The sequence below is a fragment of the Sinohyriopsis cumingii genome, unplaced genomic scaffold, assembly GCF_028554795.1.
Source record: "Sinohyriopsis cumingii isolate HCF-2022 unplaced genomic scaffold, ASM2855479v2 utg000622l, whole genome shotgun sequence".
In the NCBI taxonomy this organism is placed as follows: domain Eukaryota; kingdom Metazoa; phylum Mollusca; class Bivalvia; order Unionida; family Unionidae; genus Sinohyriopsis; species Sinohyriopsis cumingii.
The window spans coordinates 4,692,597-4,720,110 of NW_028315918.1; the positions used below are offsets into that span (position 1 = coordinate 4,692,597).

General features: G+C 34.8%; 1 protein-coding gene across 3 annotated transcripts in view; it reads left to right on the top strand.

Moving 5' to 3' along the window:
- The first annotated feature begins 207 nt into the window (after positions 1-207).
- The window catches only part of LOC149773706 (baculoviral IAP repeat-containing protein 7-like), a 112,181-nt gene continuing 84,874 nt past the window's right edge, over positions 208-27,514 (top strand). Inside the window, exon 1 of one of the 3 annotated variants that reach the window (XM_089946071.1) lies at positions 208-359. The gene's annotated coding sequence lies outside the window, so the exon portion shown is untranslated. Of the gene's footprint in view, positions 360-14,765; positions 14,876-17,750; positions 17,898-27,514 lie in introns of those variants that run through there. The other 2 variants (XM_089946070.1, XM_089946069.1) reach the window with 2 other exon arrangements.

Genomic DNA, 27,514 nt, shown 5'->3' on the forward strand with positions numbered 1-27,514 from the left:
TCTCAATCATCATTGAAGTCAGAAGTTATAAATCCACACTAGATACTTTGAACTAATTCTGGTGCACATTTAATCTTATTCAGGAAGCTATTTATGCCACCACGTGTGTTATGATCAATGAGATTACAACGAAAATACGTCATGCTGTTTTCTGAAAATATATATTTTCAGACCACATGTAATGCTCTAGTGATAATGATAATCAGTCAACCCATGAATTATGTCTTGCTGAAGATACGAAGTCGTGCAATGTATTTTTTGTTTTGATCTTGATCCATGAAAAGGCTAGAAGTCTAGTATCGCTAAACATTAACTCTCCTTGGACTGGAAACTCTTCAGGCGTGAAATTACTTCGATCGGTAAGTTCTTCGATTTATGTGGTAACTGAAATCTTTCATAACATTTATAATATGATAAGGGTAATAAAAAGGTATGCATTTCTCAAGAGCTTACTCATTTTGACATTTCAAGAACACGTTTACTTCAATGTTTGAAATTATGTACTCAGTTTAGTTCTATTTTTACGAGAGCCGGTAAATAAACTGGCAACACGTGCCCTAACAAAATAATGTAGTAGCAAGGTATATATCTTGTATTTATGGCCAAACGTTTTTCCTAATTTATTTCTATATCATTTCTTCTGATTGACATTACTATTATTCATTTGTATGACTTTTTACGTGTGTTGTAAAAATAGAAGCTCCTAGTGCTATTTGAATAAACACAGGGTATTGACGAAGTTAAGGACGGTATGGTTAAAATACAAAATATCCGGATATGTACATTGCTATCTAATTAATGGAGGTAAACGTAAAGTAAAAGGAATGTTAAGGGCTAGTTGTAAAGATTTATGAATAATATATAAGACTGACCATAATTTAAAGTCATATACGCCATAATAATAGTTAATATGTAATCTTGTTCACCTTTTGCAAAGGCCCAACATAGCAACTTGAATGTAATTATGATACTCTGACATGTAAAATCTTGCTTTAACGCATGAGGTTGTCTTTTTGTTATTAAAGAGTGCTCTAGTTCATATTCTTTTTTGATTTTCCAACCGAATAGTTAAAACTACTGCATTCTGTACAGGGCCGACGCTAGTTATGGTGTGGGATTTTTCAGTAATGGAAATAGAAAGCAATTTATAATGCGTGCATAATCAAATACGCTTGGGTTTATCCTATCATCATTGGCAGGGATGGAATCCCGTCTGCTGTAATATGTTATGCATGATCATAACTCCTTTATATTCTGTTGATTAAATATTTTAAGCAGAAGACTAGGAATATTAATGTATAACAAGGTAAATATCAATTATCCATTTGATATTTTTATCACATAGTATTTATTTCAGTGGAAGTAATCAGATAGAAAGAAAAACGAATAGTTTTGTTCATTCTGACTGAGATGTTGGAACTTGTATTTATTGTGCGGAAAAACAGTCACGAAAGAAGTTGATCTAGTTTGAACGTTTAGAAATAGATTATACATTTTTATAAATTATAAATCAAAGAACAAGTTTCCTTCGGAATAAACACAAAATTGTACAGTCAAAATCATTTTTCAACACAGAATGACCAATGAATTAGATGTCACATTGATACGGTAACAGTTAGAGTACAGTAGACGATGCATTTTTGCCCTAAAGTGTCATTTTTAAATATAAAGCATTACATTGTTGCGATATTCATGTAAAAGGAGGATTACTTGATACAGAAATTCCCATAACTGCAGTAATTTATTTATGACCGCATATTTGCATTATTTGATTTGGAACACTAGACTACAGAAGAAATGAAAAACACCATTTGGAACCCGAATTGCATCAAACATTTACTGCGTAAGTATGCTGCAGTTGGATACAATTCTGTCATTTGGGAGACCGGTTTATGCCCACGTTGTTCTGTTAAGAGAGTCGAGATTATTTACTTCTCAAAGTTAACATTTAAACCACGCTTGTATATAGGGTGGATTCCATGTTACATGTATACAGCCCCTCCCCATTCCACCACCATCGCACATACTTGCTATCAACTGATCAATACCTTTATTGTTTGTTTTTTTTGTCTTTAGGATTTTACGCCATGTTTCGTATGATAATATGCTATACGTGACGTAGCGAGCCCCTGTGGGGTACATTGACCATATTTAGACAGACAAGACCATTTTGTCCTCAATTACCGAAGTGAAGAGTCTAAAAATGGCCGTCAAGATGTTCATAGTGAAAACAATTCGTTCAGGAGGCGAGGTTAAACAGCTTTCTTACTATCGAAGCCAATCAGTAAAGATAATACTGCAGAAACATTTCATGTGCTCGTTTAGAATCACATGAATGATATGTAAATTGTTGTGATATCGAAAATACAAAGATGCACATACTATAGGAAAACGGTATCCCTGTTTATTAGCTGACTCTGAAAAAGACAGAAGTAAGCAAGTAATACTATTTATATCGTCAAGGCACATTAAGGCACACGATGTTGTAAAAACCTTAAATATATTGTTTTAGATAATGTTGCGTTCAAATTCGGAAAGGTGTGGACAATGATTCGTGGAGGCCTGTACTAGATTATTTACTTCTATCTAATGATCATGTGCTCGGTAATTTCTGTGGACCATACTAGACAAAATGCGATTGTTTGTTATTGGACAGAAATACGTTAGTATGTTGGAATCTGATGAAAACCAACACATTTAGACGTAATGTTTGTGAATGATGCAATATATAAATTATTTAACATTTATTTTAGAAATATTGCTTTAGGTGTTCTGCAAAGAGCATGAAACTTAACTTTTGTTCATACCAAAGCAGAAGTTAATCATCTGCCTTCAGGAACCCCATTTTACACGGTGTTGCACAATATATCCATTTGTAGGACGTAATACAAACTTATGCTAAAGTATCAGAAATTCTTCGTTTCTGTTTAATAATAATTGATTGTAATAGCAAACGGTATTATTTCCACCACAACATAACTGCCTCCCTAAAAATACAGAGACAAGCAAAGAAGAAAACCCAGATCAGGTAGAACGATACTAAGAAGAAGAAAAAAAGCCAAAGGTTATGTTAATGAACAAATCTGGCTTCTAACGTCATCGATATCAGCTGCCAAACAACACAACATTTGTTCATGGCTGAAAATTGTAGTGGTTAAAGTTAGATGTGCATATTGTCTATTTTTAGATACTAAATAGCGTAGAATTGCATAGAATTGATAAATAGACGCATAATTACGTGTTGACAGTTACTAACCATAAAACTATTAGCAAATTTGTTTACGTTTTTTTCTTCATTTTATACCATTGATACGGAAACTATTTGTTACGTTTTACCAAACGTGTTGATTTTGCTTATTTTTTTACTTAACTTATGACCATAGAGACGTAACATATAACAACTGTGTCATATATCTCTTTAAGTACAGTGGCCTGTCAGTTTTGTCTGTTCTTAAGTAATATTTCATTCCAATCTGAAGAAAACATCTTTCTGCAAGAAGGAAAAAATCAAAAGCGGTTCATCCAGGACAAATCCCTTTCAATCCTAAGTAAAATCAAACTGCGTGTGTTGGACCAAAATCATTCTTAAAGGGACAAATTGTTTCTTTGATCCACATTTTCTTCCACCTTTACTACTTCCCCGTGACCTTAAGCAGCAGAGGGGGCGAACCCACCTTTTGCTGCAACGTCATGTTTGAAAAATAAAGCTTCATACGGAAATGAAACTATAAGGTCAATAACGTCAAACTGAAGCCTCTAACCAACCGAGAGTTTCTCTAATTGCTTAGTTTATTTTTGTTACAGTATTTTTGTCGTCGTCGGTTTTTTCGGCAAGTATGCACGCGCGTTTACCCACCGTGACACTTATTTGTGGTCGCGTCCTCTCTGCTGCTATCATTTTCAGTCTCATCTAAAAATTTATCAAGACCTATACGATATCGTGATTGAAGATCATCTAAATTTATTGTTATAAATCCGTGTGGAGTTGACTGTGCTCGCTAGAAAAAGTTTTTAAACTTAATCATGTCCATATCTCCACTGCAGCAAGTCTGATGAATATTTCGCAGGGTATGTGTATCAACTCGATTAAACACAACTAATATATTACAGTTATCTCTGGGGCCCCGAGTGGCCGAGTGGTCTAAAGCGCTCGCCGTTCCGGATCACTGCCATCTCACCTCTGTCTGCGTGGGTTCGAGTCCAAGGCTCGGCTAGCGTGGGTACGTGGGAAAGCCTGCCAGTAGCTTCTCGTGGGTCGGTGGTTCTTCCCTGGGTTTTCCAGGGTTCTTCCTTTACCAGTTATATTGGCCGCCATGTATAACCTATCTTGTGCTGAAAAATGGCGTTAAACCCTAGAACAACAACAACAACAACAGTTATCTCTGATCACTTTAGGTATTTGTGTGTATCGCTGAGTAACATAAAACATCCGTGTTTTTGTGTATGCCTCGAGACAATATCCGAGCTGTATTTGATTATTTGTTCAGCATTACGTCGTCGTATACTACTAAATTATTAATAAATCCATCGAGGTCAACTACAGATGGGGCTTCATCAATATCAGTAATAAATTCAATAATATCACTGCCATCTTCATTTAACAATCTTGCATTTTCATTAAAATCCTTAAGTACGTCGTAGCATCGCTCGCCGTCTACGGATGGGGCTACTAAATACAACGTATCCAATTTGATCCATCGCATTATCAAATTAAGTAGCAATTGTGTTTGATAAGACCAAGATGGACCTATGATAATCGCTCTGATAGAATTTGGCTGCGCTGAATGATGTCTGACTGGTTCTTGCTTTGTTTTCGCTGACAAATCAATTACATCCATGTACTTATAATATGAATCTATATTGTGTAAAATGCAGAACATCCACTCCCACACGTGGACTAACAACTATGATAACAAAAAATAACAAGCGTGCGCTTACAGGCAAGTGTGTAAAATGTGGTACCAAAATACATTTTTTTTCGTCCTAGACGGATATCAAAGGTGGTGATATCGCTACTTCACTGGGAAAATTGCCAGGAACACGATGGGCTAAATACCCAGGAGAAAAACATATTCCAGGATACAATTATTGTGGTCCTGGTACCCGACTTGATATCCGACTTGATAACCAAGATCAACCAAGACCCAGAGAGTATCCAATAAACGCTATTGATCAAGCATATCATACTCATGATGTATCTTATAAAAGTAAAGATCTGCAACAAGGACATATTGCAAATGTGAAATTAAATCGTGCGTTAAATTCTATAAAAAAAATCTTTCAGAGAATCATTAGCTAATTGGTTGGTAAGATCTACGATGAAAGGTAAACTAGTATTAGGAAACTGAGTTTCCTGGGCCGGTAATTAATCAACCGATCATTATTATAATGTAATCGATTTATTATAGCCCAATAATATATCGGAAGGGTAGAGCAGCGATTAGTAAAGTCGCCGACGCAGCAAATGTTACACGTGTTGCCGCCGCAGCGTGGTTAGCACGACAGGCAATATGGCAAATTTATCAAGCCCCGCCTAAAAGGTCGAGTACGCCCATTTTGATGTCGGCGTTCCAAATGAAGTTCATCAGGCGGATATATTATTTTTACCACATGATACTATCAAAATACGAAGACGTCAATTGACATAAAAATACGCGTTAACTGTCGATGACATCGCAATTAGGTACAAGGAAGCAGAACCATTATCTACTAAAACAACATCTGAAGTTGCTTCTGCGTTTGACGGAATTTATCAATGAGGATCTGAACTACAAGTGGTCTACGATGGCCACGGTTGCTACAGGTTGATCCTGGCAAAGAATTGAAGGGTGCAGTATCGTCGTTGATGAAAAAACATGATGTCAAAATCAGGCGAGGACATGCTGCAATTCATCGCGATCAGGCAATGGTTGAACGATTTAACCGAACACTTGAGGAGCGTTTATTTGGATACCAATAGGCGAAGAAAATAAGTCAGAAAGATATGAGATCTCGTGAATGGGTTACAAGACTAACAAGTGTGATAGCTGCATTAAATAATGAAATTACTGGTGCAACTGCTATGAAACTCGCTAATGCAATCACCCAAAAAAACATATACCAATACAACGACATGACTTTTCAAAACAATCAGTATTCGGTAATGTGACTGTAAGATACTTTTATAAACCTGTTGAACTTGAAGGTGGTAAAAAAGAGCAACTGATCCTATTTGGAGTGTAACTACACATACACTTTCCAGGGTAGTAAGATTCACGGGTAGACCTGCAATACACAGATTAGATTCAACTGCTCCTCAACGTGGATTTACACGTGAGCAATTCTAAATAATTCCTGAAGATACACAATTACCACCGTCCTCTCTTAACTAGCACCCCCACGTCGATTGCATTCAAGACAGGTCAGCCTCACATTTTCGCATGTATCACCAAGACTACTGTTAATTCTGCCTACGGTAAATTGTATTGGATTATTAAGATTATTGCTCCACAATATTTCTGTGTTACAGCTCGCACAATGATTATCCTGTTGTTGTTTTAATGTCATGATAAATTCAGCGTCAAGATCAAAGACGCGTTTAAATTTTCTTTATCGCATTGTTTATAACTAACTAATTATTTTCTTACTATATCATCGGTAACAACTTCGTCATTGGTGCCAGCAGTTTCTGTAAAATTTACAATAACATTCCACAACTGAGATATTCTTCTGACTCGAGACTCTGCGAGATAAACTAAGTTTGACCATTCGATACGATCATCAACGATCCAAACAACTGTATCAGAGATGGTTAATCCTTGTGACGAATGGATCGTCATTGCGTATACTAACGTCCACGGAGAGTTGTCCATTTTCAGCGATTCCTCAACAGCACTGACATTAACTAAAACAATATCATTTAATACAAGATTTTGTTTCGTCCTTGACTCTGTCAAGGGTCCTGGTATATCAACGTCAATATTCTGTTATCGCGTATCTGCTGGTCGATAACACAATGGTACAGGCAATTCTGAAACTTCTCTCGTTGTAACTGAAATAATTTCTGCTGAAGTGTATCACGAACTATCTTTCTACTTGCAACTATTAAGTCGCTTGGTCTCCATCTATCCCAAAAGTCATTTATAGGAGTTTCTGAAATTATCTCATGCATTATTTTACACTGAATTTTATTCGGTGGTAGTCTGACTAATTTCGTAAACTCTCTTAATTCTGAATCGAGCGCTTTATGGTCATCAGTTATCTCCCCATAATAATCTACAAATATTTTTAGCCATTCGTGCGGAGACAATCCAACAAAAGGTGGTGGTTGACCATGATCTCCGCACATGACCACAGCTGTATTTTTCAACAATAACCAATAGATAGATATTTTTAATATATCTTTAGATACTGTGCATAATTCATTCCAAATGATAATCTTTGGAATGTATTTCTCGCCCATTCCATCAGGAGTCCATGCGTCCCCTTTCCATCAGAAGAAGCTATGATAAGTACACGATTGTACTCCTCGTTCACTCATTTCTCTTGCGAGTCTGTGTCTAGGTGTTAAAACAACCATATCAACTGAACTCTGCCGAAATAATTCAATAACACGAGTTGTTTGACCAGAACACCCGGTCCGTTTAGATAAACAGTCGTATGTCTAGTCACAGGATCATATACAACTGGTACTGATGATAATTTTGATATTTGATTATTTTTTGTAATAAATATCTTTGATTTCAACGTCGGCGGATTCGGAATAATTACATAACATTTTTTGTTTTATTCTCAGTTCGCCCCATGATACATCGTAAGTAGTACTTATATAAAATTGAGTCAGCAATTCTGAATATTTTCTTTCGATATAGAATGAATCCGTAGCAAATCTGACCACGGTGTCTGGAAATCTGTTTATCATCAATAATAAATTTATCGAAAAAACGTGAGCATTGAAGATCTTAAATGAGTAAACTGCGGTGACTCGTCATCAATGTAACCAACAATTGTACCTAATCGTGTTCCGTTAGACAAGTAAGAGTTGTTTCGACTTACAAATATATTTCTCTTCGTTGCATCAGCAGTTATAAAATCGAGTTCAACATTGTCTATAATTAATCTTGTGTAATGTCATTTATGATCATATCGTTTGAGTACATTTACCGATTATTCTTCTACCAAGATCTTTTGCGGTTTTATTTTCTTCATCAGTTTTATCAGAATATTCCTTTTCTTGTGGTAACCAAACTTCGGTTTGCTTCCGATATGATACAATTACTTCACTTACAACCAACGAAAATAATATTTTTGAATCGAGCGTGTATCGTGATAAAACTATTGGAGCACACTTCCTTTCTGAAAAGTGTATACCAAACCTGACATAATAAAATGAATGAAGACCTTTAGCAAACTCGAATGACTCTATACAAGTGAATCCAGTCAAATCAAAATCGGGTAATACTCCATTTACCGAAACTCTGGTCATCTCATGTGTGGGATGTCCAAATCTCTTAAAATATTCAGAACATTCTCCCATACCAAGAAAACTTCCCGGATAGCGTGCAACCATATAAACCGAGATACCATCATTGTGTTTGTATTTAGTATTTCACAATCCACCGTGTCCGTATTCACAGCAGCTTAACTGCATGTCTTCGAATCGTGTTGGCTTCCACGAATTGTTTTCTCTTGCAAAGTCAGCAGCAACTGACGGAACGGTGAAACAATTATTTAGTAATCGTTAAATATTGTCAGACTGCGATGAAAATTTCTGCGCAAGATTTTTCATTTCTTCTTGGAGAGACTCTGAACGATAAATGTCTCCGCTAGGTCGTACAAATTGATCATAGTTTTCATTATCGGAACTTGAAAACAACAACACGGACACAGGGTCTCTTTTACTTATTTTGATAATAAAATCAAATATATAACCGTCATAAAATATTACGTTCGGTTTCGTGGAAATATTGTTACTGCATTAGTCCACGCATTCGCGTTATGATTAACGACATTTATCGGAGGTCCCCCTTTTCATAATGTTTCGAATCGTGTAAAATCTCGCCTGTTATCGTTTTTACTATTAATGGGAATTTTAGTGATTTTTTCTAACTTAGCGACATTAGTAATTGTAGCTAATTTATCCCTGACTAATTCAGCCCACTCATCTATTTTTTCTACGTCGTAGATCCGTTAACCAGTTTCCACGTATCGCATTTGTGAAATGTTCCGTTATTCGTTCGGCTACACAATTTATTTTCGAAAATTTCATCGGCGCTAAATCATTAACGCTGAGATTATCATTTAGCGGATATATCCCATAAATAACGGCGGTTATAGGATACGCTCGTGTATAATACGGATTGTCAATACCAGTCAATAACTCCTGGCTTGGACTTTATTTACTCAATATAGCAATTTGTTCATTGTGTGTGTGCAATGTAATGCTGAAAAATACAGAAAGCTGAAGCGATATTATGATAAAAAACATAACAAGGACAACAATGAGAAACTTATAAGAAACGCTGAATATTATTTAGCTAGATTTAAAAAATAACAATTTAGACAAATAATAATTTAGACAAATAATATTATATACAATGGAGCAAAAGGAATTTGTGAGACATCTTATCATCAAGAATTATGAAGCATCTCATGACGATGTAATCAGACATAGTCGAGATATAAAAACCTGTTGGTTTTGTTGATAATTTTGGTTATCTATGATTTGATGCTGGGAGAAAGAATTATTACTGTCATAAATTTATATACGAATATTTCCAGAGGGTAATCAAAGACGGTCTTGTGATCGATCATATTGATTCAGCGAAGAAAAAATAACTATTTAGATAACTTGCGAGCTATCAGAGTCGTTAAATCCGTAAATAAAGAGATTGGGAAGAAACAATATTCGATCAATGAATGCGGCCGGCAAATATTTTAATATCTGCGTACCTTGAATACAATCAGTTGCAAATAAAATATACGAATCGCGTATTCTAAAAGGTATGAACAAAGCTATTGTTTGAGTATCTCCCGATTGTGTTAGATAACTCTGTTAAGGATACGTAACGGGGTGAAGATTTATCTCGATTATACTAACAACTATTTATTTTTTTTAAAAATGTGTCATCATAATCATTGTTTGTTTACCGGCGCCATTATAGAACATTTATTTCATGAGAAATATAATTTAAATATATACTATATACTGTATAATGAACTATGAAAATATCAATGATATCATTTCTGCAAGTAAAAACTTAAAACATGACGGCATAAAAATATCTACGATATTTTTTTTACCTTAATTGTATACTCGTCAACGATACCCTCTAGCGCTTTTGCCATCATGTACTTGATTATACCTGAACTTTTGAATGTCGATCGAAGTGCTCCTTACCCTTTATACAGTAACCAATTGAGGTGTTTCAGCAACAAATTCCAAGCACAACCAGTAAGATACCGCGGTTAATTTCTTATCAGCTAATTCTAGTATAAATGTTTCTTCGTCTCCACTATTTAACACAATAGACACGGTTCAAAAAAACGTGTCGGTTGAATGACGCTTGGATACGTAGTGTACATACTAAATTTTGCAGCGCTGAACACAGACAGTGTATACACAACAGTGACATCCGTGGCATGTTTGATAATATTATTTTGCTGTGACCATGTTGAGAATCCTGATGATATCGTGTATGCGTTGTTAGTAATCTGCTTGTAGAGAATTTTAATCAGATTACTTTTTTAACGATATCAGGAATTCCACTTATGGCATCTTCTAGTCTTTTTCTAATCGTTTCAATATCTGATATAGCTATCTTAATATCACCGAGTTTTGTTTTAATATCAGAGAGTTTCACGTCAACAGTTAACGGGGTGCTAAAGAATTCCTCTGCGATTTTATTAATTTTTCTAAACTTTCTACGCGTATTCATGAACATGTTTACGTGAACGTCATACTCGGCTCGTAGCGTGGATAATTTGGCGTCTTCGGTACTATAGCTAACGTCTACATATTTTTTTTGTAGCGGCATCTTCATCAGATGTTGGATCTCTCAAAACAACTATTTTGTTTCCATTCATGCAAAGTTCATCATTGTATCACTTGTGGTACGCAAACGATTAAAAACACTTTTTGCAATTTCATTTCTAATAGCTACAATTGAATTATTTGAATCTCTGATTCTACCGCCGTCAGTAAATACTGGAATAGTATCCGTGGTAGCGCCAAGAACTCTAGGAACTATGTCATTCCACTTGATATTACTCGTTTATAAAACAATATTTATCCTGAAAAAAAACAACTTCATCTCGGTCAGCTTCATCTCGGTCAGAGGTTCATAATATCAGCGAGTTCGACTTTAGTCGCGTAATTTGACATATCTACGTTGTCGGCGCTTTTTTACCCTTAGTGGTACCACTGAGAGTTCTTCCGTAAATATTTACTATTATATTCTAAGGTCCATATAAATCACGATTTTCAACCCGTGCGGTTTTTAGATTGTGCATTTGTATAATCATGCACGACCTTGTAAGGTGGTAATTTTGATTTTGAAATATCAAGTACAGCAATGTTTTCACGGTCGCATTTTGGTGGATCAGTTATTGTTTGTGTTGGTGATGTTGAATACCAGGTTGGTACATTTATCGATTTCACATAGAATTCCTGCGGCGGTGCTAATCCATACGAATCAAAATAAATACTTCCACGTGGATCAGTCGCGTATGCAAACCAATGAGTTCCAGCACCAGTACTATTATGAAGATTGATACTTTCTGTCTCAGTATTGTTTGGTTTATGTGGTAACTGATCGCGCATAAAAACACCTCCAAAATTTTTGATATATTAATGTTTTAGCAGCATCAAGGAAATCAAAATTTGACATCGGTAGAACTGCTAGCGGTGGACCGTCTTGACGCTCCCTTGACGTAGTCAAGGCTAAGGAATTGTTCCTGGAAGTTTCATACCTTTTCCATTTACGGTTTGTCCGTATCCATACGGGGTTCCTGGAAGTCTCAGACCCTTTCCTGTAGTTTTTTTAATGCCATCCCAGCAGCTGTTTCAACTGCACCTAACGCGGCCACTTTTGCAACGGCTGCGGCTTCAGCGGCTATCAATGCTGGTATCTCCGCGAGAAGCGGAAATATACCACCTGATTTATTTATATCTGAAATGGCAGCTGCGGAAAGAATAATTCGTATTCCAGTCTTGGCTGTCTAAGCATCGTTGAAATTTTTGAGTTCACGTTCTGTCAGCGACAACTTATTTTGACCACCTGTGATCTGATTACATTTTAGCGTTATTGTGGTTCCTGATTCTTTTACTGACGCGGATTGAAGTTTTTTAATCTGACCAGGAGTCAGACAGACATTAACATGATGATATGACATTATAAATATCAACGGTGATCTAATTACAATTAGATATATTCTACTGGAGCTTTAATAACTCTCATTCGTCCACCAGCTCCTTCAAGTAACATTGTTTTGTCGCTGAGTATAACAGCAATTGCTCTGTAATTGACACCACCTGGATTTACGCGAGCTCGAAAATGTATATCAACGACTGATTGTCTACATAAACCAAGATGTTCCAGTGAAAAATAATAGATCGGATACAACTTTGTAAAATCTAGTTGTGATATGTGCAGTCCTGTGTCTATGTTTTGATCGCATCCCATAAATGTGACCAAACGATGATATGCACTTTTTTTAATTAAAATCTAGCAATATATCCTCAGATGGTTCTTGATGTCCGTTTATTTGTAGCAAAACCTCAGAGATGCCGAGATCCATATCAAACGCTGGATCGGATATACGCTTAAACAGCTTTATTATAATTATTTTTGTATAACACGAAGACCACTCCCCGCTGTCAAATCTGATGCTATATTTTTTTTCTGCTTCCTCGGCCAGTTCCGCTAGTTTTTGATTTGCGGCTTGATTTATTATTTTACTGACCTTTGCTTGCTTAATTTCAGTGCTTGGTAATTTTACTGGTGGTTTAGGTTTTCGTCCTATTAATCGTGCTAATTTATCCTTGATTGTCGAAAACGCTTTACCGGCAACATCACCAACAGCAACAATACCTTTATCACAAACAGCCTCAATAGTTTTCATTCCTAGTTGTTTTGCAATCGGCATTGCTTTTGGAGCTACTCTTTTGAGTAAACATTGAACAACATCGCCGAACCCATCACCGTAAATCGCTTCATAAGTAGGTAATCGCGATTTCATCATCCTGACCATTACAGGTCCACGTTGAGCATTATGTACTATCATCTTATTATGACTTATTTATCTAATCACTGTGGAAACCATCTATGATTTCATCGATAAGAGACCGATACACATCGATGTCCATGATACCGCCTGTAAATAATCTTCGACAAATATCAGCAGCTTCATTAATAATTTCCGGAGAATCATTTCTATCACGTTTCCCTCCTATTATTATTTCTAGTCGTTCTACGTCAGAAAGAACGTTGCTAGGACAAGCAATAAAACCACTTCCGTCTGGCGTAGTCAGGGAAGAAAAGCCACTTCCAGTAGCGCTGATATCAGGTGCATCGTAAAATTCTTCCTCAATATTAGGTGGACCGAATGGCAGCTTTTTCTAATGATAATATATCTCCTGATAATGGAGCTTTTTTTTTTTAACTCCTTCGCTTTTTTCTTCAAATTTTTCAAATTCATCCTTGTATTTATGAGTGATTCTAGTTATACCACGAGATTCAAGAAATACAAAAGGAACCCATTTCACTTCTTGAGAATCAGTGGTATTTTGATCTAATAATATATCACTATTTTGATATCCTGCAGCGGCAATCGATGCAGAATCCTTTTGAAGTAGTTCATAACCTTTTTCGGTACATTGAGTTGGTGGTTTTTGTTCTAGCTTTGGTTTGGTGTAACAAGATCTCTCACATCACTGACCTCCTCGCGGACTCTATCAATGCTATCGATTACTTGTTGAATTTCTTCTTGTAAATGTGGTTGAGCTGCAGCTATTTGAACTGGAAGCTCTTGTAGAATCTTTTTTGTTTTCTTAGTTCTTTCTGCTATTTTTCCATTTGCTTTAGCGGTTTGCTCCAGCGTAGGAAGAAAGCCTTTGGTAGCCTTTGTAAAAGGTCTAAATAATTGTTCTGCACCTTCTGCAAAATCAGCTTGAAATTCCTGATGTTCTTGTAATTTTCGCCTGACAGAATTACATACAGGAAGAAATTTCTTTATTGTTCTGGAGCTAATATAGCTGTATGCCATTATTGAAATAACAATGAGTTAAGTATAGCAGCAGAGGGGGCACGACTACAAATAAGTGTCACGGCCGGTAAACGCGCGTGCATTCTTGCTAAAAAAAAACGACGACGACAAAAATACAGTAACAAAAATAAACTAACCCAATTAGAGAAACCCTCGGATGGTTAGAGGTTTCGGTTTGGCGTTATTGACCTTATAGTTTCATTTTCGTGGAAAGCTTTATTTTTCAAAAATGCCGTTCCAGCAAAAGGTGGGTTCGCCCTCTCTGCTGCTCTTATTTTATTTCAGTATGGACACATCCTGGATTATATTGTTTGAATACACCTACATTATACATCCAGATATTAAAACAAAGTATGATTTAACTCTAGAAAGAGCTTTAATGTTGACCCCTTTGTTGAGGTCTACTACAATATTGTCGCTCGACTTTTATACCACAAGACATAGTTCGAAATTACACACTTGCAAAATAAAACGAAAGTAGTGGTGCATCTACTAAGAAATGAACCTCAAATGTTTCTTAAAGCAGTCATACTTAATACGTGCCTGGAATAGTTTCTGTATTATGGTCCATAACAATGTGCTGTATTTGTTTCATTCGGGCAACCTCATGTAACTACCATACTATTTTAAGGTAAGGTCGACAAGTTTCAAAATGTGAAGACTGTTCAGTTCAGCTAGTTAAGTTCGAAATAAGCAAATTATAATCAGATTTCATTGTGCAGTTAAAGGAAAGTGCAGCGACATTCGCTGACGATGGCACAAAGCTATTATGTGACTTTGATTTTAATTTTCCGATAGATGGTTGTCAGCCAGATTACTAGCTTGATTTTATTTCTGAATATCTATATTGTTTCAATCTTCACTCTAAGACTGTGGATGAAATCATTATCAGTTTCAATTTATATCTGATTTGCATAGAGGAAATATGGATTTCGTGTACTAGAAGTTTGAGCTGAGACATTTATAATAACAGTAAGTTATCAATCAAGTGATATCAATATTGGATGCTTATTGTATGTCTTAATGTGTTACTTTTAAGTGATTCTCCTAAACTACTATATGTCGGAGGTATCCGACTCTACGGTAAGTCTGGCATGAATACGCATTGGTTTGCGTGATACTATTGGGACATATTTACATTTAACTGTTGGAGTAGCTGAAATGAATATTATAGAAGAAAATCAGTAAAATAAATAATGATGGAAAATTAATGGAATTGAGATGTACAACACAAAAAGGTGAAATCATCAATTCATAACTGGAAATGTTTTCTACATAAGAATAGTTTCTGGAACGGACTCAGTAGCATATGTACGGTTTATTTTGTAGTTTAATCATTATCCGGTTTTAGTTAGGTCCGTAAAGTCTAGTAGGTATATCTAAATGACATCATTATACCTTAAATTACCAAAAGTGCAATAGTAAAATAATAAAATAAAATACAGAAAACAGTCATACATATAATTACATGGTTAGAAAGGAAATACAATACATAAGTGTTAAAAAAATATACAATTATATATAGTTCATTAGCATTAAGGCCATTAGGATGCAAAGTATCTAACTTATATATTGACATGAAGAAAAAAAATCAAGTAGAGAGTTCTTGGAAAACTCCATCACCCCGCATTTCGCGAAAAGAGACTATTCTAAAGAAATATTAGATTTTTTGCAGCATTGTCCAAAGTAGGTTTTTAGTATCAAAACCACTTTATACAGTGACCATACGACTTATAGCGTGCTTCATCTATATGTTTTATTTCTTGTCCGAATTTTCATTACCAAACCATACTTATTTCCTTTCTGTTTTAAACACACAGTTTGTTGTCTTCTTTCTGAGTGACAACTGTATATTTTGATTTTTATCCATCTCTCTATCTCTCTCTCTCTCTCTCTCTAAAAAATAATATTCTAATTTTCCACGCTTGGCCCTCAGCATGGCGAGGTTAGTGTTAGGACTGGTCGGCCTGGTGTCAGGATAAAATGACTGGGTGAGACAAGATGCTACATGTCTGCGGCATGATGCCCCAGTGCTAGACATTACTATAAAATGCCACGCTATACACACCGTAGCGATATGACTAAAATTAAGAAAGCTAGGTTAAATATATCCAAATCTTTCTGTCTCATTCCTCCTCCTCATCCTAGTCTTCTACCTCCTCTTACGTTGCAAATACCAGGGTATACAGACAGATTACCTATGTTTTAATAAGTAAAACCAATACTACAAAATCCACACATGTGTATGTTAACATACGTTTCTGTCTTAAATTACAGATACGAGGACATACATATAGATTACTTAACCTGATATGTACCTTAATAATGCGTCCATACACAGTTTGGTGAGTACAGACCTTTACCGGAGTACGTGTGTATATATTCGGGGGAGTGCGGGTGAGCTCTGAATCCAAGGGCGTACCCTGAAAGTTGATGGTCATTCTTAGGCAAAGGTTTGCACACAGCAACAAAGTATAATCACGATTTGTATACGATAATTCTAATGAGTAACTTTTCAGCAACAAGCACCCCACTTGGACCACCCTCGAAAGACTACTACAAATCCTCATGTATACCTTAAGATACATTTATCTCTTCTATTATAAATATCAGCGTCTGCACGTAGGCTACTAAACTTCATACCAGCGTCAATACATATGTACCATAATATAGGGTTAATATACGATTTGCTGTGTAAGGTCGTATGAAGGAGGGGGTGGAGGTGGAAGCAATAGTGTTGAGTCCATGGCTCGGAATTTTGAGAACTTAGTTCAACTGTTTAAGGTCATTCCCGAATGCATAGGCAACTGTTACAATACAGTAACCCCGTATAATGGTTAATCTAACATGATAAGCATAATGAGCACCTTTCAGCAACAACATCAGATTACGAGTCTCCCAAATCTGCTGACATAAGGACTATGCCTCTATTCTGCAGAAGTAAAATAAAAACCATACTCACGCAGCACGCTGATTGCCCATTGCGGAGAGATAACGTTACTACAATGCACAAATGAAACTAGACAAAACCTGTCCGATCATATTACAGTATAATACTTAGAAAACTCCAAATCACCATTATCCTCAGCTCATTGTCATTTTAAGGACAAATGCAACACATATGTATTCAGTTCCTGCATTCGAAAGAAAACTCCAAATCACCATTATCCTCAGCTCATTGTCATTTTAAGGACAAATGCAACACATATGCATTCAGTTCCTGCATTCGACTTGACTGGCAAACACAGAAGAATACGCGGTGTTTGCTTTATTTCGCCTAAACCTAAAGCACCAGTATTCACTATTCTCAAGTACACAATGAATATTTTGTCCTATTGACATTTAAACTAGTGGTGTCAACGTTCTAAATTAAACAACGTGTAATAGCTTTACCTGATTTAGTACTTTATACTTTATACCATTGACCTACATTTTGATAAAATAAATCGATTTGATCACTGCTCTCTGTAGTTACCGTGTATTGAGTTACATGTGTGAAAGAAAATTCGATTGTTCCGTACCAAGTTACGGTATAGCCAGATCATAAATGATTTGTCTACACAAAAGTGTATTTATAGCGCTAACATTCCCCATGCTGAGTATGGCTGCCTACAGAGGACATCCATGATATATTTTGACCCTCGCAAAGTCAGGTAAGTCATTCAGACAATACTGGTCAGGGATATCTGTTACAATAAGTGACAGCTGGAGTTTTATCTTAGAATAAAATTATACAGCGCGGCCCTGTGTTTACAAGCGACTAAAATTGTGGTTTACATAAAATGAGGAAGTAGATTATAGCGTCCATTAAACTTGGTATGTACAGTCCGTTGTATACTTTATTACTTAGTAATGGCTATTCATATCAAGGAGTTTGTAGATTTATAGAAACCTGAGACTTAAATGAGACAAGCATTGTTTAAAGAAAAACATGCTTGTATTTAGACTTGAACATAAATCAACCAGTTACTCAACACACAGAAAGACATAACATAGCTTATTAGTAACACAACACTTCAGTCGGTGTACATAGCATATCAGCATTGAACTAAGTGTGAATGCTTGTAGGTCATAACATGAAATATACAAAACAAATAGGAAGACCAGTATACAAGCAAGAGATTTCACATAACGCAGGAAATAAGAGAGACGGCAGCCGTTTCGCAAACAACATTACTGAATTAAAGAGCTACAGGTCTAATGTGTGATTAATGCTTCATACTGTTCACAGATTGCAGACTGAGCTTATTTTGCGAACTGATTTCTAACGCCTCCATACAGAAAAGACGTTCAGATAAATGAAAGATCGAGTGAGCGAGTCTGGTCTTTAGTAAACCTGTACGATTTGTGAACAAACACGCGGTACGTTTAACCGATAATCATAGCAAACATGGTTTTGAAGAACAATATTCCTCTGTACCAAAATGTGCTCTCGAAATGCATATTTAATAATTTCTTTTAAAAAAGTAATATTGAATTGTAGCATCTCTCATATCAATGAATATTTGTTGTAAAAGGAGATTATATTATTGGAGTGTTTGTTTTATAAACGTTTCTCCGATCTGATATCATATAATTGTGAATAAGTGATTAGTAATAAACTATTTTTTTTAAGATAATTTTTGTTTAAAAACCGGTAAGCACTTCATTAATATCATATAAGCAGCAACCTACACTCTATGCTTCCAAGCCAGGGCATGATCTGACACACCTGAAAAAATAAGAACCTGCCCTCGAGAAGAGGTAGAACTTTAACGTTTTGCTGAAGCTATATGTAGTCGTTATTTATTATATATTTTATAACGAGAGAAGCTATATGTAGTCGTTATTTATTATATATTTTATAACGAGAGAAGCTATATGTAGTCGTTATTTATTATATATTTTATAACGAGAGAAGCTATATGTAGTCGTTATTTATTATATATTTTATAACGAGAGAAGCTATATGTAGTCGTTATTTATTAGATATTTTATAACGAGATATTGAAGTATATTAGTGGGAGAAAAATGAAATCGTCATATTGGTGATATCAATTTTAACTACTTTTTCATTCCTTTGACGATCTCGTTGGTCGGTGGTTCTTTCGGGGATTTTACCGGGTTCTTCCTCCACCATTAATACTGGCCGCAATGTATAACCTATCGTGTGCTGAAAAATTCGTTAAACCAACAACAACAACAACAACATTACTTTGAGGCAGTATACATACCCTTATGCATATTTTTTAGATCTATAGTTTCAATCTATATTTTCATATTTAACCTATCATATTTTATCTTCTTTCATTCTCTCTTTCCCACACTTCCTCTCCTTCTCCCCATCCGAATGAATATATCTTAAAATGTCTCAAGAATCTTGACTGTCAAGTATACATTAATATAATCAATAAAAAGGAGCAATGAAGAATGCATAAATATGAAAAATAAGTAGACAAACCCCAAGTTTTAAAAATAAACTTCTTATAATGAGTTTCCAAAATGACTCATAGACTAATCTTAAACGACCTGCTGATATTCTGTCACCCATAAAGTATCGTATACTTGTTACACTCAACGACACATAGTTGTAAGAAACACGTATTGCACATTGTAAAATAATTGTTTAAGTAGCAGTTTTAATTGTGACACAATCACAATTGTGTCTGAGGAGATTAATAAATCAGGTATTGATTAATTGCCACTGCAAACCAGTTTAAGAGATAATCGAAATTAGGGTGCATAGTCTCTTAGCAAAATAGAATGCAAGCCTGGAAACATACACAATTAACGTCTGAATGTAGAAACAAACAAATTAACAATGAAATTCTCATAAGTAATATCGTCTTCATTAAAATAGGCTGTTTATTGATGTTGCGCTATGAAGCCCGTTGGAGAATATTGTCTTGTTAATATTGAAGACACACTCCAACAATGTTTAATTATCAATCCCTGCAAGAGATGTCTTAATGAAAATAACAACCTCTTCATTTTCGGATGAAAACATTCATTGCTGTCACAATTAAAATCTCTGTGACATGAAATGTTCAATCTGAACATGAAAAAAGTAGCTGTATTAAATTGTTTTTGCAACAATGCGACCTTTAATCGCATTGACACAGAATGGAGAAACTAATGATTGTAAATCGAAAAGGTTTGCGCTAACAAATATATATTGAAAAGTAAATCTACCAACAGTTGTTTGAGTAGATACAAGGTTATATTTCGCTCGTGACAATGCAATGTTTCCACTTTACTCGTTAACTATTTCCTTACATGTACACACATAACTTAGATATCATCTGTTTATTATATATGCACCGGAAGTTAGTTGTGAAATACATGCACTACATATCAAGGGAAGTGATTCAAAGTGAAATTAAATTTTAAATTAACGGAGTTTCAACTCTCCCTTTATCACCAACATATGTTCATTGACTATGTCTAAGATGTTACTTCCAAAAAGATTGATTCATTAGCTACACGAATGATTTGATCACAATGGAATAAATAGATATACTGTATATACACATACATAAACAACTGTCAAGAGGAAAACAATGACAAACGAGATTTGTTATATCGTACTTTCATTGATATCTAAGTACATATATTAGTTTTGTATATTTTTAACCAAAAAGTAACAAGAAAAGAGTGAAGACAACAAGTTTTGTTAAATTTAAAAATTAATTAATTTCTTTAGAAAAACATGTTAAAAATGAGAAATAGAACTTACGGTTCTAGATGAATTTTATAGGTTATTGTGTTCTAAATAAACAAGGCTCATTAGATCTTTCTAGAAGGTTATTTTCCATCATATAATGATTGCTTTTTGAAAATGTTTATTGTGACCTGACGTGAAGCTGAGAATTATATTATCGTGTGACTGTGAGGATTTGACCAGTTGTGCTTTAACGTCTAGCACTTTAAGTTGTATTACGTTATGACCATGTTGGGCTGATTATTTTCCTTCAAATTATTGAATTCAAGTGATTTTTGTCTCTTATAAGGCAAAAGTGCCCTGATAAAATTCTTGGATAAAGACATTCACTGGAATTTATAACAAAGTCAAACCTGAAATAAAATTTTATGTGATTCAACAAGAGACTTTTGATACATACGCATTCCAGGACATTTTATTATTAGGACTTGTATCTATAATTCTTTGATTATATTGGGATTTAATTCGCAATACATTTTCACTTTCTATTCCAGAGACATAAATTATTTGCTAAATTTTACAACGCGACTTGCCTTTCATTCTTTTCTGTTACTTATTTTAAGAGCATAGACTCGTAACATATTTGATATTCAACTCAGCCCCGAAGCGAGTAAGAGCTAATCAAAATCTATAATTGGTGATTCTAAGCATAGGACCATATATTATTCTAAAATCAGAAAGTCTGTCTACTAGGTGAGAAATAAAACTAGAGTACTAAATATTTCAAGATGTAACTATTGCCTTGTAAATTATTTAATATTCCTCCTTTATATTTTTCAGTGTATATACTATAGTTAAAAGGCAAATATGTCAGTAGTTCAAAGTTGTTATTATGAAGTATTTAAGGAATGTTTCTTGAAATGATATAACTTGGTACTTAAGGTATATAAACAGAGGTTTAGGAATTATTAAAAAGAAACTGGGAAAAGAAAAACTGTTTGATGGGTGGTGTTCATCCAAGAAGGTTGATAAAGATTATGTTAACCTTCGACAACATATATATGAGTTAAAGAGATCCAGAACTGCATCCTTTGTGACCTAAACTATCTCAAGAAGCAAAAGTGTTGAATTTTGGAAGATGCTGCTCATACAACTGACGGTTAAAAACCATTTGTCTGATACAAATGCTTTCAAGCCTGAATTGTGTACAACTGGCAGGATTCATGCTTCTGATAAGACTGATCGGAATTCCTTATCTCTTCTTATGTGCATTTATTGTATTAAAATAGGTCTCGTTATATCTGATTGGTAAGAAACACCAGAAGAATTATGTTGTTATTCCAAATGCTTTTATATCTATGAGGTCAAGGGCATGATCATACATTGAAAGCAGTACATTGGTTGGGTAGAATAAACTCCATTCTGATTTTATTATGGAAAAGTAGGAAGCATTCATGTCGAAGGGTTAATATCTCTTATTGGTGATTTTACCCATCTTATGCCGTAGCGCTAATTTCTTTGCCCAATGAGGGTGTTGACTTGTTGTTAGGCAATGCCTTAGCTGGAGAAAAGTTTGTAGTTAATCCACTTTCAAGCGACAAGCCTTGTTTGGATCAAAATGTTGATCACGTTTAAATTGAAATCCCTGGTTTACACCCTGCTTGTGCAATTACTAGAGCTAGGGCAAAGACAACTCTTGAGAATGATGTTGATTAGGAAATTATTTCTTTGGCTGGCACATTTATTGGTCATTTTTTATGAGGTCTCTTTGGCTTAGTTATGGATCAATATACAGGTTTCGATCACAGTGATCATGCTTTTACCATTAATGCTCTTCATTATTATAAGGGAGATAAAATAAAGCTCAATACTTTTTAGTCAAACAGTCAAAGATCATGAGACATACTGCTTGTTTCGGCGGGCTATTATCGAAACTAAAGCCACACAAGTACCAGCATATGATTGTGTTAAAAGTGGCTTCTTATACGAAATTTGATACCTCTTGACGTACCCGCTAGTGTCGAATGGTCGGTGAACTATCTCAATAGTTGTTCCTAAGTCGTATTGACAGGAAATTCATAGTCTAGCCCTAGTATTCATTATGAAAGGTGATAAAATAAGGTCAATAAGGTTTAATCAAACAGTCAAAGGTCATGAGATATCCTGCTTGTTTTGGAGGGCTATTAGCGAAAAAAATGAAGTCATACAATTACCAGCTTGCGATTTTGTTAAAAGTGGGTTATTATGAGAAAAGTGAGACCTCTTGAAGTACCCGCTGATGTGGAATGGTCAGTGATCTACCTCGATAGTTGTTCTTAAGTCGTATTGACAGGAAATTCATAGTCTAGCCCATAAACTTCCTTTGACTGGCCATTTAAGAGTGAATAAAACTTATGATAAGATCTTGAATCATTTTTATTGTCCGGATATTAATAGTGATGTTTCCAAATAATGTAGATATTGTCATACTTCTCAAATGACAAGAAAACCCTGTCAGAAGATATAGCAGGCCAATCTGCAATATATTCCTGCATTTGACGATCTATTTAATGGAATAATGATAGACTTTGTTCCTAACCTAAGACCAATAGATTTTGACCACAATGTGTGCATCACAAGTTTTACAAAGGCAATTTAGTTAAGAAACATACAGAATAAAACCATTGTAGAAGCTTGGAAAAAGTTTTCAAACCACGTTTTGGCCTTTCCAAATCTGTTACACTTAAGAAAGGTCAAATGTTATATATGAAAATTACAAGTAACAGTTTGACGTATGAATTAGTCAGCTAAGAATTTAAGTCTACTGCCTATCATCCCGAGTCTATGGGAAAGAATTTATCAGACTTTAAAGAATTCGTTCCGCTCATATTGCTTTGATACAGGTAAAGATATTACGAATGTCATTTGTCATTATTTGGTGTTAGAGAATCGGTTTAGAAATCATTAAGTTTTACTCCTTTTCAATTAAATTTTGGAATACTATCTATGCATAATTGAACATATTAAAAGGGAAATTTCTTTCAACAAAATCTCAGAGATCAATCCTCCTGGTCATGTCTCTGATTTTAAGTACAAGTTATGGAATGCTTGTGGAATAGCATGAACTAATCTTCAATATACACAGTTGGAAAGGATTTTAAGGTAGGCAAGAAATACAACATACATGAATGTTCAGCTTGGTGATAACGTTCTGCCTCTCTTGCTCATATCTCAAAATCCTCTTCAGGCTAAGCATTATGGTCAATACACAGTTAGAAAGAAAGTTACATAAAGTATGTAATTGACACCCCTTATGAGGCGGAAACAAAAATAAGTCTGCTAGATACACACGGGAGTATGTTGTTAGAGATAACGCTGTTAATCAGTCAATTAGTTTAGATATACCTGTACCACACAGCGAGGATTTAAACGTTGGCGTGCAATCAGATTGAGTGAGTTTGGTTGTAATCACCATAAACTTTCGATCTACTGATAGAAGAAAATAATTGACTTAAACAGCTATTATGCGGGCACTTGTTTCCAGATGTTCCCACACGAAGAAATAAAAATCTACCATTATGATGAAAGTGGAGATTCTGCACCTGTGAAACATCATCCTTACAGGATGAATCCTCACATGGAGGTATATTTCAAAAAGGAAATTTAATATTACCTAGAGCATAATTGTTTTAAAACTAAGAGTCATTGAAGTACGCCATATATTGTTCTGCCAGATAATAGTTTGTGTATGGGCACTGCTATAGAATTTGAACAGTGTCAAAAAGCAGACTTATTTAAAAGACCAAAAATATCGACTTTTTCGAAATATGTCACAAAGTTCGACGTTTTCAAAAGATTTTGGAAAAATCCACTCACGGAAAGTGCAAAAGAAATTTCGGATTTGCAACTTCAGATGGACCTAGTCAATATAATGTGATACCATTGGTATGAAAACTTCTCTTTCAACATTCCAGTGTTTAGTGAATACGATATGATCTGCAATAGATGACAGCGATGCATTCATTGATGACGTCATCATATACAAGGACACGTGTAGAGATCTCTTGAAATCCATTCGCAATTTTTTTGATCGACTAAGGGATGCGAGTCGGACAATTAATTTAAGTAAAAGTTAGTTTTGCCGTGCGTTTGTTAACACTTAGAACAAATTGTGACATATGACCAAGTTAAATCTGTCAAAGTATGTTTAAGCTATCTCTGAGTTCTCGGTGCCCATCAGAAAATAAAAACACGGTAGTTTTGGGTATGGCTGGATATTATCGAAAATTGTATTCACAGTTTTCAATAATTGCAAAGTGCCTGACAAATTTGCTAGTAAGAAATCCAAGGTTAATTATTCTAAAAATGTCAGCAGGTTCTTAATAAATTAAATGCCATACTTAGGAGCGCATCAGGTCACTCGGCTACAAACTATTGTCAATAATTTAAAATATATGTTGATACAAGTGACGTGGAGGTTTGGTGGAATACTGGTTCATGAAGGAAAACATGGAGTGGATTATCCTGAATGCTTTGTCTCTAAATATGTTATAAAAGCACCAGAGAAATTATTTCATAATCGAGCTCCTTCTGCGACAAAACAATATGAAAAACAAACAACAGTTATTGTTAAGGTCGAGTTTGATGTTACAGCAACATAAAATTGTCATTACATATATCAAGGGAGGAGATAAGCAGATTGCAGAAGCCCTTTCCTGTGTATTGAACTACTATACTACTTTTGGGTGCATTTATGACGTTGTAAGACATCTTCCTATGAAGGTTTAGTTATTATTTTATATGTATATTTGACTAATAAGTAAAAGAGCTTTAATGTATAAATCTTTCTTCTTTATGAGGGGATGTGTTTATTATATTTAATTTGTAATGTGAGATTGACCTTTGTCCATACTTGGGGATATATGTTTGTGCCTACATCACTAATGCCATGTAGGATATACATGTCTATTTGGTTTTGAGTTTTAGATATAGCCTTGATTTTAACCATAGAAAATTCTAGAAACGAATTATGTTTTCAGTTTGATGGAAATTTTGAATTTTTCATTTCTATCTGTAACTTCAGTTCTATTCAGTTTTCAATTGAGAGGATTCATTTCTTTAAATTTGTCTTTTGAATTACTAGTTATCGCTGGTTTTGGATAACATTTGTCTTATTATTCTTTTTTAAATATGGGCTCCCTTTACTTTAATTTATGATTCAGTATATGCAAAATAGGACACAAGCTGAATGTTAATGCTTTCTTGAGCTTGAATATTGTTGAAATTATATTTACTTCCTATGTTCAGAGGCCGCGACATACAGATTAACCTATCAATCTTTGGTTTTAGGCGGCCTTATATTACACCAAATTTTTCTTTTAACATCATAAGGGCATGAACCTGTTTTAAATTCTATTTTGTGCAACACGTTCTCTTAAAAGGTTACTTATATTGTGGTTTTTCGATATCCAGTTTTACTTTTATATATTTCTAACACTCTATACACCTGTTTTGAGAACTATTCCTTGGTTTGAAATGAAAGTGTGTCCTATCAAAATTAGTTTTGATTTTTATCTTTACTTCTGTCAGTTTTGACACTCAGATATGACTGTTGTTCAACACAGATATAGAACCACTAGTTATTATATAGCTGCGGAATCAGTCTATATTGGTGGTGGTGGGGCGGGAATAGAATACGAAATAGTTTGAAAATGCATCTATTGCCTAGTAAATTGATTTAAGTTTCTTTCATTATACATTTCATGAACTTCAGCCTGTGTACTATATTTGACAATAAAATATTAACTTTTATTTTGACATCCTGTATTGAATTTAATACTAGAAAAATAGTATACCTACTATTGATGAGAGGCTATTATATTAGGCGCCGACCAGGTAGTCCCCTTGTTCAGCAACAGGATACCAAACAATATATTGCGAAAAACCGTTTTTCCTCAAGGATGAAACAACAATTCTCACACTGTAGTGAATGGAAAGCACGTACGTAATTAATAGAAAGCATGTGTATGCTAATGTAATGCTGAAATTATTTGTATTCGTAATATCGTAACATTAAGCATTATGAGAAACGAATTAGGTACCTGTCCTTGTGTACAGGCACGTTTCGAACTCAATTTTATATGCACTGTGTAATCAGTCAGTGTACAAGAAGCTGATAGAAACTGCCTTCCAGACTGTATAAATTGACATATAAGCTTTTTTTAATTAGGCTATGAAGCATCAGGTGATAATTTGTTTTCATGCATAATTTAGACGATTCAGCATAGACGAATCGGAAACATCGAAATACAGGAATTTGTTTTATGTATTTTGCCCATTTAATACGATTGTTTTCATCAAGATGCTTGCAAATCAGACAGTAATTGCATGCATACCTGTTTTGATCCAAGCAAATTAATTAAAGGTAGCCCGAATTTAACACATGGTAGGTAATTTCAGTGATGTAATTCCACTGTTTTGATCATCAATTTTAAAATCGACCACTGAATGACTTTATTGTTTATTCCTTTGGGTGGACCCAACCTTTACATTTACATAGATTTTATATTGAGGTTCGTTTATTATGTTTATCTTCTGTTTCGTTATTCCACTTGGTAATCTCTTGGGCCAAGGAAGACAAGTTGTGCGATC